Source organism: Mesoplodon densirostris, chromosome 1, assembly GCF_025265405.1.
Source record: "Mesoplodon densirostris isolate mMesDen1 chromosome 1, mMesDen1 primary haplotype, whole genome shotgun sequence".
In the NCBI taxonomy this organism is placed as follows: domain Eukaryota; kingdom Metazoa; phylum Chordata; class Mammalia; order Artiodactyla; family Ziphiidae; genus Mesoplodon; species Mesoplodon densirostris.
In genome coordinates, this window is record NC_082661.1 from 47,743,721 (window position 1) to 47,760,730 (window position 17,010).

General features: G+C 40.8%; 1 protein-coding gene across 7 annotated transcripts in view; it reads right to left on the bottom strand.

Moving 5' to 3' along the window:
* The window catches only part of MARCHF8 (membrane associated ring-CH-type finger 8), a 118,210-nt gene extending 101,953 nt beyond the window's left edge, over window positions 1-16,257 (bottom strand). For 4 of the 7 annotated variants that reach the window (XM_060102932.1, XM_060102918.1, XM_060102942.1 and 1 more), the window contains exon 1: window positions 15,622-16,003. The gene's annotated coding sequence lies outside the window, so the exon portion shown is untranslated. Of the gene's footprint in view, window positions 1-6,258; window positions 6,293-15,621; window positions 16,004-16,142 lie in introns of those variants that run through there. The other 3 variants (XM_060102907.1, XM_060102926.1, XM_060102896.1) reach the window with 3 other exon arrangements.
* Window positions 16,258-17,010: the final 753 nt, after the last annotated feature.

Genomic DNA, 17,010 nt, shown 5'->3' on the forward strand with positions numbered 1-17,010 from the left:
GAGTCAGTTATTTTCTTTTTTAAAACACTCAACATTGGCAAGAATGCCCTAAAATGGCCACTCAACACCCTGCTAGTGGGAATGTTAATTAGGAACTTTCAGCAATGCAGTTCAGCAATCTAAGCCAAGAGCCTTAAAAATATCCACACCACTTCACCCAGTTCATGACACTGTCCTAAAGAAATCATCTGAACTGTGGATTCAAACGTATGTCCAAAGTTACTCATCAAAGGATATTTACAGTAGCAAAGTTCTTTAAAATAAGCTATATGTTAAGCAACAGGGAAATGGTTAAATAAATTGGGATATAACCATAAAATGCAACATGCAGTCCTTAAGAGTTGCTAAAAATGGAAAATGTCATGCAATGAATGTTAAGAGAATAAAACATAAAAACGGGCATTCAGGATGACCTTGATTAGATAAAAAACAATCAGTAAAGCCCAGAAAAAAGTACTAATAATGAAAATTGATTATTTGAAAATAAAACAAGGGCTGTGAACATCTGTTCCAGTCTCGAGTTTGTCTATGAGATCTCTCCTTGCCCACCCCTCACCACCTGCCCCCACCCAAGACAGAGCCACCATTCCTTACATGGTGGTATCATTTGCAATTACCTTGTCTCGCTTCCTCAGCACTCTGAGCATTTCTTGAGGTCGTGGCACCATCCCCAGATGCACTCATTAAACATTTGATGCTTCATATTTACAAATTCTTCCACCTCATTTCGTACATGTAAAAAGATTATTGACTCTAGCTACTGAAGTCACCTCAAAAATGAAATCTGAATTGAATAAGGAAGTTCACCAAGATGCAGTTTCTCTTTTCTTTGCTTCTTTCAAATAAAAACATTGAGGAGAAAAGAGCTTTCTTTTGAAACTCCAGACTCCCAGGGCAGGCTTCAGACAACGTGAAGAATGAAGGCATCACATACCTGATTAGTGTTGTATGCTAGGACCACCGGTGTCATTGTCAGCTCAGTTTCATGTCAAACAACATTTGTTTTTAAGTCTAATCATTAGCTGCCACCAAAAAACACACTCATCTGCATGTTGCAGTGCTCAGCCACTACCCAGGGCCACACCTGACTCCAGCTCTGCCCTATTCCCCACTGATTCCATGTTCCACTTGGCAACTTTCCACCTAATTACCTGAGCAGAGCACAGTTAGGAGGAAGAGGCTGTGACCAAGGCTGGCAACATGGAGAAACCAGATGGGAGTAGGATGGCCACAACTGTGGCAGGGGGCTGGCTGAGACACATTCGTGAGTCAGTGGTTTTCAACCGGGGTCATTTTGCCCCCCAGGGGACTTTTGGAAATGTCTTAGAGGTATTTCCCATTGCCAGAACTGTCGGGAGGCTACTGGCATCTAGTGTGAAGAGGCCAAGAAAGCTGCTAAGCATTCTAAAATGCACCAGACAGCCCCCACGACAAACTACCCACACCCAAATGTCAGCAGCGCTGCGGACCAGGACCAGGACACAGAGTGCGTAAACACACACACACACACACACACACACACACACACACACACACACACACACACACACACACACACACACACACCCTCAACCACATGCTAAGGCAGGGTGAGATAGTTGTTCCTTTGGACCAAAATTCTACCGCAGGAGCTGGGAACAAGAACATTATAATTTAATAAAAGTCATAAGAATACCTTTTTCTCCCCAACGGCTTGCTCTGCCACATATCATATATTTCTTCAAAGACTGCCTCACAGCACAAACTGTAAGAAGATAATACTATCAAAGTTGCCCAGACTGGTAAACATCTCCAGAGAAGTTGGCAATGTACCCACATAGTTGATGACAAATTTAGCTGCATATCTCAAGGACCTAAGAACCCAAACTCACAGTTCCAAGCTTAGCTTAAAAGAAAAGTGGCAAGCATTCAAATCCGTATGCTAACACATATATATGGAATCTAAAAAAAAAAAAAAAAAAAAGGTTCTGAAGAACCTAGCGGCAGGACAGGAATAAAAACGCAGATGTGGAGAATGGACTTGAGGACACAGGGAGGGGGAAGGGTAAGCTGGGACGAAGTGAGAGAGTGGCATGGACATATATACACTACCAAATGTAAAATAGCTAGCTAGTGGGAAGCAGCCGCATAGCACAGGGAGATCAGCTCAGTGCTTTGTGACCACCTAGAGAGGCGGGATAGGGAGGGTGGGAGGCAGATGCAGGAGGAAGAGATGTGGGGATACATGTATATGTATAGCTGATTCACTTTGTTATACAGGAGAAACTAACACAACATTGTCAAGCAATTATACTCCAACAAAGACGTTAAAAAAAAATCAAAGATCATTCAAAAAGAAGAAAGTAATAGTGCTCCTTTCCCCACATGAATCATCAAAAACTACATAAGAGTTAAGAGAAGCAACATTTTCAAAACTGAGAACAAAAAGTACTCAGTCTGCACTTCAACCAAAAAAAAATTGCAAATAAAAAGGAATTTATTATATGAATTGTCATTATTATAATTCAGTTAAAGTTAGTGACCTCTGTGCCACCTTACAATGTTTTTTCTTGATTATTTTAACAACTTTATCATGTCATGATTTCTACCCATGGAAGGCCAAAAAGTTAAGAGAAGTCATCCAGCACCATCACTGGCTGAGATTTAAGTAACCTCGACCTGACTCTGATATATCATTTGCCAGTCTGACCTTGACTTTTGTCCTTTCAGTGTTAGGAAGCATCCAGCACTTAAGGTGGCCCATTTCGATGTTGGACAGGAGTAACTGTTAAACACGGGTCCATTAGGCTGAGACAAGAGCACCACCCTTCCATCCACAGGCATTAGTTTTGCCCTCGATTAGAATTGCGTGAAACAAACTTAATTATTCTCAATATATCAGCACTTAAAAGTTTCTGTAAAATTATCCTGCCCTCCCCACCCGAATCCTTTTTCTTCTCCCGGTTGTAAAATGTGTTCTCCTCATGAACTGTGTTATAACTAGCTCAATTATGATTCAATGAGACAAAAAACCAGAATGGAAGAAATAGAAGGAATCTTAGAGATCAACCAGTTCAAACTCAACCCTACTTTTATAAATGAGTAAAATAAGGCAGAAAGGGATGAAGCAAGGCTGCTTGGCAAAAGTCAAGCAGCTATTCAGGAAAGCTGGGAGTGGAACTCAGGTTTCCTAAATCTTAAATCTAATCTCTTAAGTCTAATTTCAAGTTGTATTAGATGCTGTTACTAATAGAATTGACAGTTTTTAAGTTTTATGATAAAATAGAAAAATATTTTCAGTTTTAATAAGTTAAAAACAACTCACATCATCACAATCACTTTATGAAGTAGTGTAACTGTGATCATCCACACTTTATGGATGAAGAAACCAGGCCCAAGGTCATCAGTAAGCACTGAAGCTGGCTCCAGAGCCATATCCTTAACTGCTATGCAATCTGGGTAAGCACTAGAACATTCCTAACACTATCACAACTGAATTAACAAACTTAAGACTTTCAGTGATTCTTTAAATTTTTAATGCTTTGATATAATCTAATATAAAGATATCCTTCCTGAGAACATATTTAAATTAATTTTTAACAAATCAAGTTAAATTTAAAGATTGACAGTATGTAGCCTCCTGGCATAAAATAAAAGGTCATTTAAACTTAAAAATTAGGTTACAGTATTAAAGTATCATCTTCTACATCAACTACCCTAAAGAAATTCACCAAGAAGCAAACTAATCTTTCTGGGAGCAACACAGAAGGAACTCATTATGGCTTGCAGCTTTTTGAGAAACCTTAGCCAAGCAAAGCTTCATGCTCTCAATTATTTCCAAAGGCTCTTCCACATCAGATTGTATGCCATGAACAATACAAGCACTGAGCAAATAACATATTCAATCTGCCTAATTCATACAAATGAAATAAAATATTAAGAAGTAATAAAGGTGTGGACTGGGGCCTCCCTGGTGGCGCAGTGGTTGAGAGTCCGCCTGCCAATGCAGGGGATACGGGTTCGTGCCCCGGTCTGGGAGGATCCCATATGCCGCGGAGCGGCTGGGCCCGTGAGCCATGGCCGCTGGGCCTGCGCGTCCGGAGCCTGCGCTCCGCAACGGGGGGGGGGGGGGGCCACAGCAGTGAGAGGCCCGCATACCGCAAAAAAAAAAAAAAAAAAAAAAAAAAAGGTGTGGACTGAATACTTAGGTTTAGTTCCTCTTCCACCAAGACTCTATTAAAATGATAATAAAAGGATTTTTTAAAAAGAAGAAGCTTATACTTCTGGGAAGTTAATGTACTTTTCCCTATTTTTCCACTAAGGACAAGTAAAAACTCTGCACATTATAAGTAAAAATAATACAAGACTCTGAAAGGCAGAAAGAAGGAGGCATACCAGCTAGGGACCTCAGGATTCAAGGAATGACATGGTGTTCAATTTCCTGGGTTTTCTTTTTGCCTCATATAATCCAAACTTGGAGCTGAAGAATTGGCAAAGCCAGAAACACCAAGAAGTGTAAACAAACAAACAAAAAAGCCCCAAGAAAAACCTGCTCTTTCTAATAACCAAAGGAGTAGGAAAGGGTCAGCCTAGAAAGACAAAAAAAAAAAAAAAAAAAGTAGACAACAATCACCCTACTCCAGCCAAATACCACAGAAAAAAAAAACCTGTGGCCACACCCCTACCCATGCCAGCAAAGACCAAGGGTAGACTAGACATCTACTCTCACCAAGATGTAACAAAGCATCCCAACATCCCCATCAGGACGGTATCAAAGGAGGCTGAGTAGGTAGCTGGGACTTTCATCCCCGCCACTGCTGTGCCTTGGTTAAAAAAAAAAAGGTCTCGTTAAAGGTATAAAGAAGAGCCAAAAGGAAATTTCAGAACTGAAAAATACAATTACCAAAATACAAAAACCAAGAGATGGGCTCAGCGGAATGGTGGGGACAGAAAAAAACCAGTGAACCAGAAGACAGACCAATAGAAACTATCCAATCTGAATGTCAAAGAGAAAAATAAACTGAAAAAGAAAAATGAACAGAGCCTCAGGCACCTGTGGGTCTATAACTAAAGATTTAACATTCATGTCATCGGAGAGAGCTGAGCTGAAAAAGTACTTGAAATAATGGCTGAAGACTCCCAAATTTGGCAAAAGATATATTTACAGACTCAAGATTCTGAGCAAACCTCAAACAGGATAAACTCAAAGAAATCCTCAGCAAGATAGGGAACAGTCAAACTTCTGAAAACTAAAGAAAAACATATATATCTTGAAAGCAGTGAGAGAGAAATAACACCTTACCTACAGAGGAAACATCATTTAAATGGCAGCAAATATTTCATGAAAAAATCAGGGAGGCCAGAAGGAAAGACACAACACCTTTCAAGGACTGAAAGAAAAGAACTGTCAACTCAGAACCTTATATCCAAAAAAAAAGAATACTTCATAAAGGAAGGTGAAATCAAGACATTTGAGATAAAAGTAAACTAAGAGACTGTGTCACCAGCAGGTGTACCCCCAAAGAGTGAAACGGCTACAGGAAGTTCTATAAACAGAAAAAAGAATCCTTAAAATATTAGCAAACAGAATTCAGCAAATATAAAAAGAATTATAAACCACGACAAAGTGAGGCTTATTCCAAGGATATAAGATTTCTTTTAATTTTTGAAAATTAATCAGGGGGAGGGATAAATTGGGAGATTGGGACTGACATATACACACTATAATATATAAAATAACTAACTAATAAGGACCTACTGTATATCACAGGGAACTCTACTCAGTACTCTGTAATGAACCTATATGGACAAAGAATCTAAAAAAGAGTGGATATATGTATATGTATAACTGATTCACTTTGCTGTACAGCAGAAAGTAACACAACATTGTAAATCAACTATACTCCAATAAAAATTTTTTAAAAAGGAAAGTAATCAATGTAATCTACTATGTTGAGACTAATGAATAAAATCATATGATTCCAATGAACAAAGAAAAAGCATATGACAGAATTCAACACCCATTCACGATTTAAGAAAAAAACCTCTCAGAATAATAGGAATAAAAAAGAACATCCTTAACTTGAAAAACAGCACCTACAAAAAAAAAAAAAAACCCTACACCTAATATTATACTTAATGATAAGAAAACAATTGCTTTGCCCCTAAGACTGGGAAAAAGGCATGTTATTTACAACATAGTACTGGAAGTTCTAGCCAATGCAGTAAGGCAAGAAAAGAAACAAAAGGCATGCAGCTTAGAAAGAAAGAAAACTGTACCTGTTTTCAGATGACACAGAAAGTCCCGAGGAATCTACAAAAAATACTCGCAGAATAAGTGAATTCAGCAAAGTTGTAGTATACAAGATAAACATACAAAAATTAGTCGTACTTCTAATACTAACAATGAAAACAAGTACACGGAAATTAAAAATACAACACCATTTACAATCATGAAAAAATACGGCATACTTAGGTGTAAATGTAACAAAGATCTTTTATGCTGAAAACTATAAAATGCTGATGAAAGAAGTTAGAGAATAAACTAATAAATTAAGATGCATACCTGTGTTCATGGACTGGAAGAGTCAACAAGGTAAAAATGTCTATTATTCTCTAATTAATACACAAGCTTAACAAGATTCTTGTCAAAATCTTTTAAAGACTTTTGTAGACATAGACAAGATTATTTTTAAATGCATATGGAAAGAGAAAATCTAAAACACTCTTTTTTTTTTTTTTGTGCGGTACGAGTGCCTCTCACTGCCGTGGCCTCTCCCGTTGCGGAGCACAGGCTCCGGATGCGCAGGCTCAGTGGCCATGGCTCACGGGCCCAGCCGCTCTGCAGCATGTAGGATCTTCCCGGACCAGGGCATGAACCCGCATCCCCTGCATCGGCAGGCGGACTCTCAACCACTGCGCCACCAGGGAAGCCCCTAAAACACTCTTGAAAGAGAAGAGAATGGGAAGAATCAGTCTACTGATTTCAAGATTTATTACAGAGCTACTATCAAAACTGTGTGATACTGGCAGAGAGACAGACATATAATTCAGTGGAACAGAACAGAGAACCCATGAATAGACCCACACAAATATGTCCAAATGATTTTTAATTAAGCAATTCAGTGAAGGAAAGAGAACTTTTTAACAAATGGTGCCAGAGTAATAAGGGGGAAAAAAATGAACCTCAAATGAAGTTTCAACACCTTACACAAAAATTAACTCAAAATATTCATGAACTTAAATGTATAACCTAAAAGCTTTTAGGGGAGAAAAAGCATTAAAAAAAAAACCTTTAGGATTTAGAGTTAGACAGAGTTCTTAAACTTGACACCAAAGGCTTGATTCCCAATTGGAAAAATTTATAAATTGAACTTCATAAATATAAAAAACTTTTGTTCTTCAAAGGGTGAAAAGATCAGCCACAGACTGGGAGAAAATATTTGCAAACCACATATCTGACAAAGGACTAGTATCTAAAATATATAAAGAACTCTCAGAAGTCAACAACGACAAAAATCCAATTAGTAATGGGCAAAAGACATGAAGAGACTTTTGCTGAGAGAATATACAAGTGGCAAATAAACACATGAAAATATGTTCAACCTTACTAGCTATTAGGGAAATGCAAATTAAAATCACAATGAAGTTATCACTACATATCTACTAGAATGACTAAAATTAAAAATGGTGCCAACACCAAAATGTGGGCAAGGATAAGGAGAAATTGAACCATCCTTTCCATATTGGTAGAAATGTAAAATGGTACTCTGGAAAACACTTGGGCAATTTCCTAAAACATATCATGTGAATATCATACGGCCCAGCAACTCCAGGAGTTTTATAACCAGAGAAATGAAGTAATATGGTTACAGGAAAACATGCACACAAATGTTTGTAATAGCTTTATTCAACTGGATGTCCTTCGGCAGGTGAATGATTAAACAAATTATGGTACATTCATACCATAGAATACTATTCAGCAATATAAAAGGAATAAAAAAAGAACTATTTGGACATGAAACAACAATGATGAATCTCCAGAGAATTATGCTGAGTGAGAAAAGCCAATCCAAAAAGATCACATAATGTATAATTCCATTTATATAATATCCTTGAAAAGACAAAATTATAGAAATGGGAGAACAGATTAGTGGTTGCCAGGGGTTAAGAAGGCAGTGGGAGCAGGGAGAAGTGGGGGTACTTATAAAAAACAACATGAGGGGGACTTCCCTGGTGGTGCAGTGGTTAAGAATCCGCTTGCCAAAATGCAGGGGACACGGGTTTGAGCCCTGGTCCAGGAAGATCCCACATGCCGCGAAGCAACTAAGTCCGTGCGCCACAACTATCGAGCCTGTGCTCTGGAGCCCACAAGCCACAACTACTGAGCCTGCATGCCACAACTACTGAAGTCCACGCGCCTAGAGCTCTTGCTCCACAACAAGAGAAGCCACTGCAATGAGTAGCCCGTGCACCGCAATGAAGAGTAGCTCCCACTTGCCGCAACTAGAGAAAGCCCGCATGCAGCAACAAAGACCCAACGCAGCCCAAAATTAATGAATTAATTAATTAATTGTTTTTAAAAAAGAACATGAGGGATCCTTGTGGTGACAGACATATTCTGCATCTTAACTATAAAAATGTCAATATCCTAATTGTGATATTGTACTAAAATTTTGCAAGCTGTTAACTTTGGGGAAAACTGTATAAAGGTTAAATGGGATCCCTCTACATTATTTCTTACAACTGTATATGAACCTACAGTTATCTCAAAATGAAAAATTAAAGAAAAAGGAAAAAAAAAGACATAAATCACAAGGCCACAAATGAAGAGAGACGGCACCCAAGCAGACAAAAAAGATTTCAACTGTTTTTTAAAGACAGAAAATATGGGAATACTAATTAATTTAGCAAAGTGGAGAAAGCCACAATAAAAAGTATGTGAAATAATAAATATACAAAATGAGCTAATTTGCCTAAAGGATGCCAAAGAGCTCAGGTCTCAGGTTTTGAGTAGTAGTAAAATACTGGCTAAAAATAGAGAGAAAATTCTACAAATAAGACAACTAGTTCCTTGGCCACCTCTCCAACAGAAATCGCTACCAGAAGTGGGATGCTATCATAACAAAAACCTCAACAAGTTGCATTTTTCTTAGTCACCACTCTGTACGCAATGAAGAATTTCATATCAGAAAAGGAAAAGATGATGATCCACCTTATGCAGTAGAAAAATGGTTACAAAACCTGTTGATGGCTGTAACTCAGAAGGCAAATCACACACATGATGACTTTAAAACTGTATGGGGAAAAATTGGAAAATGAAACTTTACAGTGTAGGCTGGTTACTATTGGCTGTTTCTAGCAAAAATCGAAAATTTATTTGGTTTTTGGTACTCTGAATTGACTGGAAGCAAATGGATTAAGAGTCTGCTAAGTTTCTGTAGGAAATATATTGGCAGAAAAACAACAGGCCCAGATTTAGAATGTCTGTTCAAGACTTAAAAACAACCTCTGGGAGTCCAACCTTCTACAAACAGGCAAACTGCATGATACCCAGGACAGCATGCTTCCAGCATCAACTCTGGACACAGGGTGTGAGCAAACAAAATAATGGAAAAAGAAGAACCCTAAGGATGGTCCCTGGAGCCATGGAGAAAAAAGGATGTGACTGTTTCTCCCAGGGAACAAAATCAGAGTCCAATCAAGAAACATCCTTCCCTTCCAGGGAAGAGAACCTTCCTTTATATCTGTCCATAAACATTAAAGGACTGCTACAGAAGAGTAACTACTGTGTGTCTATGCTTCATCTTACATATGCTACTGTTTACTAGTCATGTTGTGCCCTTATTATAATACTTTGGGGAGGAGGGTAATAAATAATGTGTTTTCTTAATTCATTTGAACAAGAAAGGCTTATCTGGACCTGATAAGATAGCCAGGCATCACTCAGAGATCCCATACAGGCATAACTTATTTTATTGCTCTTCATTTTACCGGGACTTAGCAGATATTGCATTTTTTATGAATTAAAGGTTTGTGGGGCCTCCCTGGTGGCGCAGTGGTTAAGAGTCCGCCTGCCGATGCAGGGGATACGGGTTCGTGCCCCGGTCTGGGAGGATCCCATATGCCGCGGAGCGGCTGGGCCCGTGAGCCATGGCCGCTGGGCCTGCGCATCCGGAGCCTGTGCTCCGCAACGGGAGAGGCCACAACAGTGAGAGGCCCACATACCGCAAAAAGAAAAAAAAAAAAAAAAAAAAAAAGGTTTGTGGCAACCCTGCATTATGCAAGTCTATTGGTGCCATTTTTTCAATAGCATTTGCTCACTCTGTGTCCTCTGTGTCTCTGTGTCACACTTTGGTAATTCTTAAAATAGTTCAAACTTTTTCCCTATTCTTGTATTTTTATGGTGATCTGTGATCAGTGTAATCTCTGATGTTACTATTTTAATTGTTTTAGATGCCATGAACCATGCCCATGTGAGATGGCAAACTTAATCAATAAAAGTTGTATATGTTCTGACTGCTCTACAAACCAGCTGTTTCTGTCTCTCTCCCTCTCTTCAAGCCTCCCTATTCCCTGAGACACACAATAGTGAAATTAGGCCAGTTAATAATCCTCAAGAGAAGGGATGGTTTAAATGAAACAAAGAGTCCTCTCACTTCAAATCAAAAGCTAGAAATGATTAAGCTTAAGGAGGAAGGCATGTTGAAAGCCAAGACTGGCTGAAAACTAGGCCTCTTGCACCAGTTAGCCAAGTTATGAACGCAAAGGAAAAGTTCTTGAAGAATATTAAAAATGCCGCTCCAGTGAACACATGAATGATAAGAAAGTGAAATATCCTTATTACTGATACGGAGAAAGTCTTAGTGGTCTAGACAGAAGATCAAACCAGTCACAACATCTCCTTAAGCCAAAGCCTAATCCAGAGGAAGGCCCTAACTCTCTTCAATTTGATAAAGGCTGAGAAAGATCAGGAAGCTGTAGAAGTCTGAATCTAGCAGAGGCTGGTTCATGAGGTTTAAGGAAAGAAGGTGTCTCCATAACATCAAAGTGCAACGGGAAGCAGCAAGTGCTGATGTAGAAGCTGCAGCAAGTTACCCAAAAGATCTAGCTAAAATGATTAATGAGGTTGTTATACTAAACAACAGACTTTCAATGAAGATGAAACTGTGTTATATTGGAAGATGCCATCCAGGACTTTCATAGCTAGAGAGAAGTCAATGCCTGGTTTCAAAACTTCAAAGGACAGGCTCACTCTCTTATTAGGGACTAATGGAGCTGGTGACTTTAAGTTGAAGCCAATGGTCATTTACAAAATTCTCAGGGTCCCTAAAAATTATGCTAAGTCTACTCTGCCTGCACTCTATAAATGGACCAACAAAGCCTGGGTGACAGCACATCTTTTCACAACATGTTACTAAATATTTTAAGCCCACTGTTGAAACCCAATGCCCAGAAAAAAAGATTCCTTTCAAAATATTACTGCTCACTGAAGATGCACTTTGTTACCCAAGAGCACTGAGTGAGATATACAATGAGATTATTGTATGGGTGTTTTCATGACCATTAACACATCCATTCTGCAGCTCATGGATCAAGGAGTAATTCTGACTTTCAAGTCTTATTATTTAAGAAATACATCTCAGAAGGCTGTAGCTGCCATAGATAGTGATTCCTCTGATACATCTGGGTAAAACTGAAAACCTTCTGGAAAGGATCTCGTCATTCTAGATATCACTAAGAACATTTATGATTCATGGGAAGAGTTCCAAATATCAAAATTAAGTGGAATTTGGAAAATGATTCCAACCCTCATGGATGAGTTCTTAAGGGGTTCAAGACTTCAGTGGAAGAAGTAACTGCAGACATGGTGGAAACAGCAAAATAACAAGAATTAGAAGTAGAGCCTGAAGATGTGATTGAATTGCTGCAATTTCATGATAAAACTTTAGTGGATGAGTTGCTTTTACGGATGAGCAAAGAAAGTGGTTTCTTGAGATGCAATCTACTCCTGATGAAGATGCTGTTGAAGACCGCTGAAATGAAAACAAAGGATTTAAAATGTTACATACACTTAGTTGATAAAGCAGTGGCAAGGTTTGAGAGGACTGACTCCAACTTTGAAAGCAGTTCTACTGTGCGTGAAATTTATCAAACTGCACTGCATGCTACAGAGAAATGGCTCACGGAAGGAAGAGTCAATCAATATGGCAAACTTCACTGCTGGCTTACTTTAAGAAATTCCAACAACCACCCCAACCTTCACCCCACCCTGATCAGTTAGCAGCCATCAACATCAAGGCAAGACCCTCCATTAGGAAAAAATGAGGACTCACTGAGGGCTCAGATGATGATAAGCACATTTTAAGGATAGAGTATTTTTAAATTAAGGTATGTACATTGTCTTTTTTAGACACAGTGCTACTGAACACTTAACAGATTATAGTATAGTATAAACATAACTTTTATGTGCACTGGGAAACCAAAAAAAATTGTGACTTGCTTTATCTCAATATTTGCTTTATTGCGTTGGTCTAGAACTGAACCCACAATATCTCCAAGGTATGCCTGTACTTTGAATTGAAGGCAATGGCTGGTTGTACAGGGGGTTAGCATGCCCTACATGTGGGAGGGAGAATGAAACAGTCTGGGGACCAGAATGGCCAACTGAAGCAGAGTCAATGCTACTTATCCACTACACTGGTCCCTGTTCCCGGGCAAATTAGAATACATTTTCCAGCCTCCCTTGCAATCATGTTAGAGGTAAGGTGACTAATTCCTGACCAATATAATATGGTGAGAGTAATGTTAGCCACTTCCAGGCCTGGCCTTTAAAACCATTCATTGAGATCCTCCAGCTCTTCCACTGCCATCTTGGAAGCCAGATGGCATAGCTACATATGGAGAGGTTACATCCAACTTGTGTTAGACTTTGCAGGACAAAAATATTTTGTTGTTGCTATTGTGCTGTTGCCATAGCACAGCACAGTCCAGTGCTTTCAAAATTTTTTGTGCATATAAATCATCTTGTTCTGAGGCACACCTGGGATGTGGCCTGAGATTCCACATCTCTAACAAGCACCAAGATGATACCAACGTGAACAGTCTACGGAATACACCTTGAAAAGCAAGACTAATACACAGGGGGAGAACAGATGATTCTCTGGAGAAACCGAATGGACCATAGAAAAGGTCTCCCGTAGGAACTGAGCAGCAAGACTAGAGAATTCAGGCTCGCATTCACAGTGAATCAAAAACTACATGTAAACAATATTGTCAACTATTTTCAATCCAACGAAGTGTATGCTTTGTAGAACTGAGAAGATGGATTCCCCTGCCCTTTCCTGCATCTCCCCACCTTTCTTTAAGCCTGTCTTCCTAACACCACATTAATCCCCATGACCTGGATTAAATACCACCCCCTCCAGGAAGTTCTGCCATTCAATCTAATGACCAGATGGGCACTAATCCTCCTCTCAATTTCCGTAGCACTTCTATCACTTCAAGACCCTCATCACTTTATCCCCAGATTGCATGTGATTTAACTCCTATCAGAATAAGCACCTGAAGAACTACAACACTGATCACATCAGCCTGGCTCAGTGGCGGCGCTCAGGTTTTTTGTTTTTGTTGACTGTTAAATGAATACATGAATTAGAAAATTCAGGGATTTCAGAGTGAGTTGAGCAAAGAAATTAAATCAGGCCTAATTTTTTAAAAAAAATCCTCAAAAATGAAGAATTAAAAATTACACTCCCTGAAAAAAATTTCAACATTGAAAATCTTCAAAATATAGCAAAGACAAAATTGATAAATAGTTAAAACTGGGCCTCCCTGGTGGCGCAGTGGTTGAGAGTCCGCCTGCCGATGCAGGGGTTACGGGTTCGTGCCCCGATCTGGGAGGATCCCATATGCCGCGGAGCGGCTGGGCCCGTGAGCCATGGCCGCTGGGCCTGCGCATCCGGAGCCTGTGCTCCGCAACGGGAGAGGCCACAACAGTGAGAGGCCCGCATACCGCAAAAAGAAAAAAAAAAAAAAAAAAGTTAAAACTAAATGTTTATAGTGCATACACTGGTCATTCCCATACTCACAGGTGGCCAAAGCAAAAGGCCTAAGATTTTCCTGTAGGATTATTTACCATCAGAACAGTCCACTGCTTTAGAAAATGGCTTGAGTCAATCAGATAACTAAATAAGTAGGATTGTAAAGTATCTTTTCTAGAAAAAAAGTAGTATATGCCATTTCATGACTCAATTTGGTACTTTTAGAAATTTTGGCAACTTTTTTTTCTTTCAGTTATTTAAATTGTTTACCACAAAGAGTATAAACCTAAACATTATGTGATTATAGCAAAAAAGGAACTGCTACATGGAGGGGGGGCAGGAAGGACCAAAGTGAAACAGAGCTGTTCTTCAAGAACTAGACACTGCTACTGATAACAAAGAGTTTTGACTGGTTTAATGAATTAACTCCTGTCTATGCATCTATAATACCTTCCTGCAAGTAATTTAAAGAAGACAAAAATGTTGGAGCTAGGGTTGCCAGATTTAGCAAATAAAAATACAGTCGGCCCAGTTAAATTTCGGATAAACAATGATTTTTTGTTTGTTTGTTTTGTTTTGTTTTGTTTGCGGTACGCAGGCCTCTCACTGTTGTGGCCTCTCTCGTTGCGGAGCACAGGCTCTGGACGCGCAGGCTCCGCGGCCATGGCTCACGGGCCCAGCCACTCCGCGGCATGTGGGATCCTCCCGGACCGGGGCACGAACGCGTGTCCCCTGCAGCGGCAGGAGGACTCTCAACCACTGCGCCACCAGGGAAGCCCAACAATGACTTTTTAGTAAAGCATGCCCTATGCTTTATACTAAAAACTTACTCACTGTTTATTAAAATTCAAATTTAACTGGGTGTCCTGTATTTTATCTGGCAACCCTAAGGGAAGCCAAAATCAATCCAATTTCCTCACTTTGTAGCAGAAACTGTGACCCCAAGAAGGGAAGTGATTTACCTAAACCAAAGATCAAGGAAGTCAGTTTGCTTTCAAAAGAGAAAACATATTTCACTAGGTCACCTTGGGTTCCACTCATGGTCCACTCGACCTCTGATTTTCACACACCTCACAGAAGCACCAAGAAGACAAGCTGTCAAAGGATATGGTTTTCCTCTTTTAATATCAAACTGTGAGTTTCAGTAAATTTATCAACTCTAGTCTTCAAAAACAACAAATGAGGAAACTATGTATTTCTCTTAACTTAAAAAAAAAAAATCCTCCTGATAATCTTTTTGCCTACACACCATCACCTCAGATTCTGTTTATGTTCACTCACTACATAAAACAGAACCTCCTTTTCTCCCAAACCTAGTTCTCTCAGGGGTATGGGAGCCGGGGATGGGGAAGGAAGAGAGTACGGCAGATAAAGATTCTGATTTTGACAAATTCGGCTTCCAAACAAGGTTTTAAGAAAAAAGGTTCCGTTGCATTTTTAAAAGTCTGGGGGGAGAAAAAAAGTAACATAAACCATTATGTCTTTCTCTAAGTTTTCTATTAAAAACTTCACCCTAGTGAACAAGAATCCAAATCGTGTCAGGTGAAAAACTGAAAGAAAGTCAAACAGAAACTCATCAATTAAAAGATAAAATATCTACCTATGCTTTCCCTCTGGCAGCTTCCAATGTATACAGGCCTCTCTCGAGATCACACACGTCGGAAGGGTACGATCCTCAGAAATCACCTAGTCCATCCTTTCATTTTACAGATGTGGAAACTCAGGCCAAGGGGAGGGCTGACTTGCCCAAGGTCTCACAGCCCGTCGGGGGCAGGACTTCAACTGGGACTCCACGCTGGCAGCCCCGGGCCCTCAGCGCCCGATGGCTCCTGCGGCCCCCGGCTCGGCCCGGCCCAAGGGCAGCCTCGAAAACAGGGGCGGAAGAGCCCACGGCCCGGGGTCGCTGCCCCCTTTCGGCCGGCTAGGCGCCTGGGCCCCGGCCCAGGGCGGTGCGAGGCCCGGGCCTCGACGGCCGCCCCCGACCCGCCCACCTGTCGCGGACCGCACAACGGGCAGCCACACCCCCTGCCAGGGCCGGGGGCTCGGCCGGCCTCGACGGCGGCCAGCAGCGGCGGCTCCGCGCGGCGCGGGGTACGCCAGACCCGAGGCCGCAGGAGTTACCTCAGGTGGGCGCTGAGCTCGCGGCGGGGAAACCCCCGCCCGCCTTGGGCATGCCGGAGACGCGGACGCGGCAGGGAGGCAGCTCGGCCACCGATAAGCCTGTTTACAACCCTCCGCGGGAGGACGCCGACTGGTCTGTCACGTGACGCACACGTCACGTGCTCGACCTGGGTGGGGCAGAGGCGTTGCCCAGCGACGACGGCGCTCTGGGGGCGGGCGGCGGCGTCGGCGCGGTCTTTCCGCTCTCCCACCTCATGGGCTGCTGTGCAGAGTCGACAGCCGGCGCGCCCTGATCAACCCGGGCGAGGAAGAGGAAAGACCCACCACCGGCTTCGTCCCTTAGTGACCCCTGAGCCTAACTGCACGTATGATTCTTGTTTTGGAAGGGGGAGGGAATTCGGTCCGGCATTATGATGTTGAACTTGAAAAGAAAAATGGAAAATACTTCTTTACCCAAAGCTAGAAAACAAAGGGAGAGCAGAGGAATAAGCGATAATGGTTTGATTTGCCTTAATGAACACTTTTGTTTACTTTTGCTCCCTTATGTGAGTGAAGGTCCACAGACTACCATCCTCCCCATCATAGAAAATCTGTGAAGAGGGCTTATGGGACTTCCAATTTTTATTTTAAATTATATTTTATTATCATTTCCATGATTAGTCTTTGTATGTGTAAATACAAACATATCTAAGTAAATATTTGATTTGGCATTAAGCTTTTGTCCACATCAAACTTTCCTGATAATAGCTCTGTCACTTTGTTTGTAGTGACTACTTCTACCAAGTGTAGTTTTCCTAGATCAAACTTTGTAGAAGTAAAGTCTCAGCCACTGACAGTTTCTCCCATAATATTCATTATAAACTGTGTA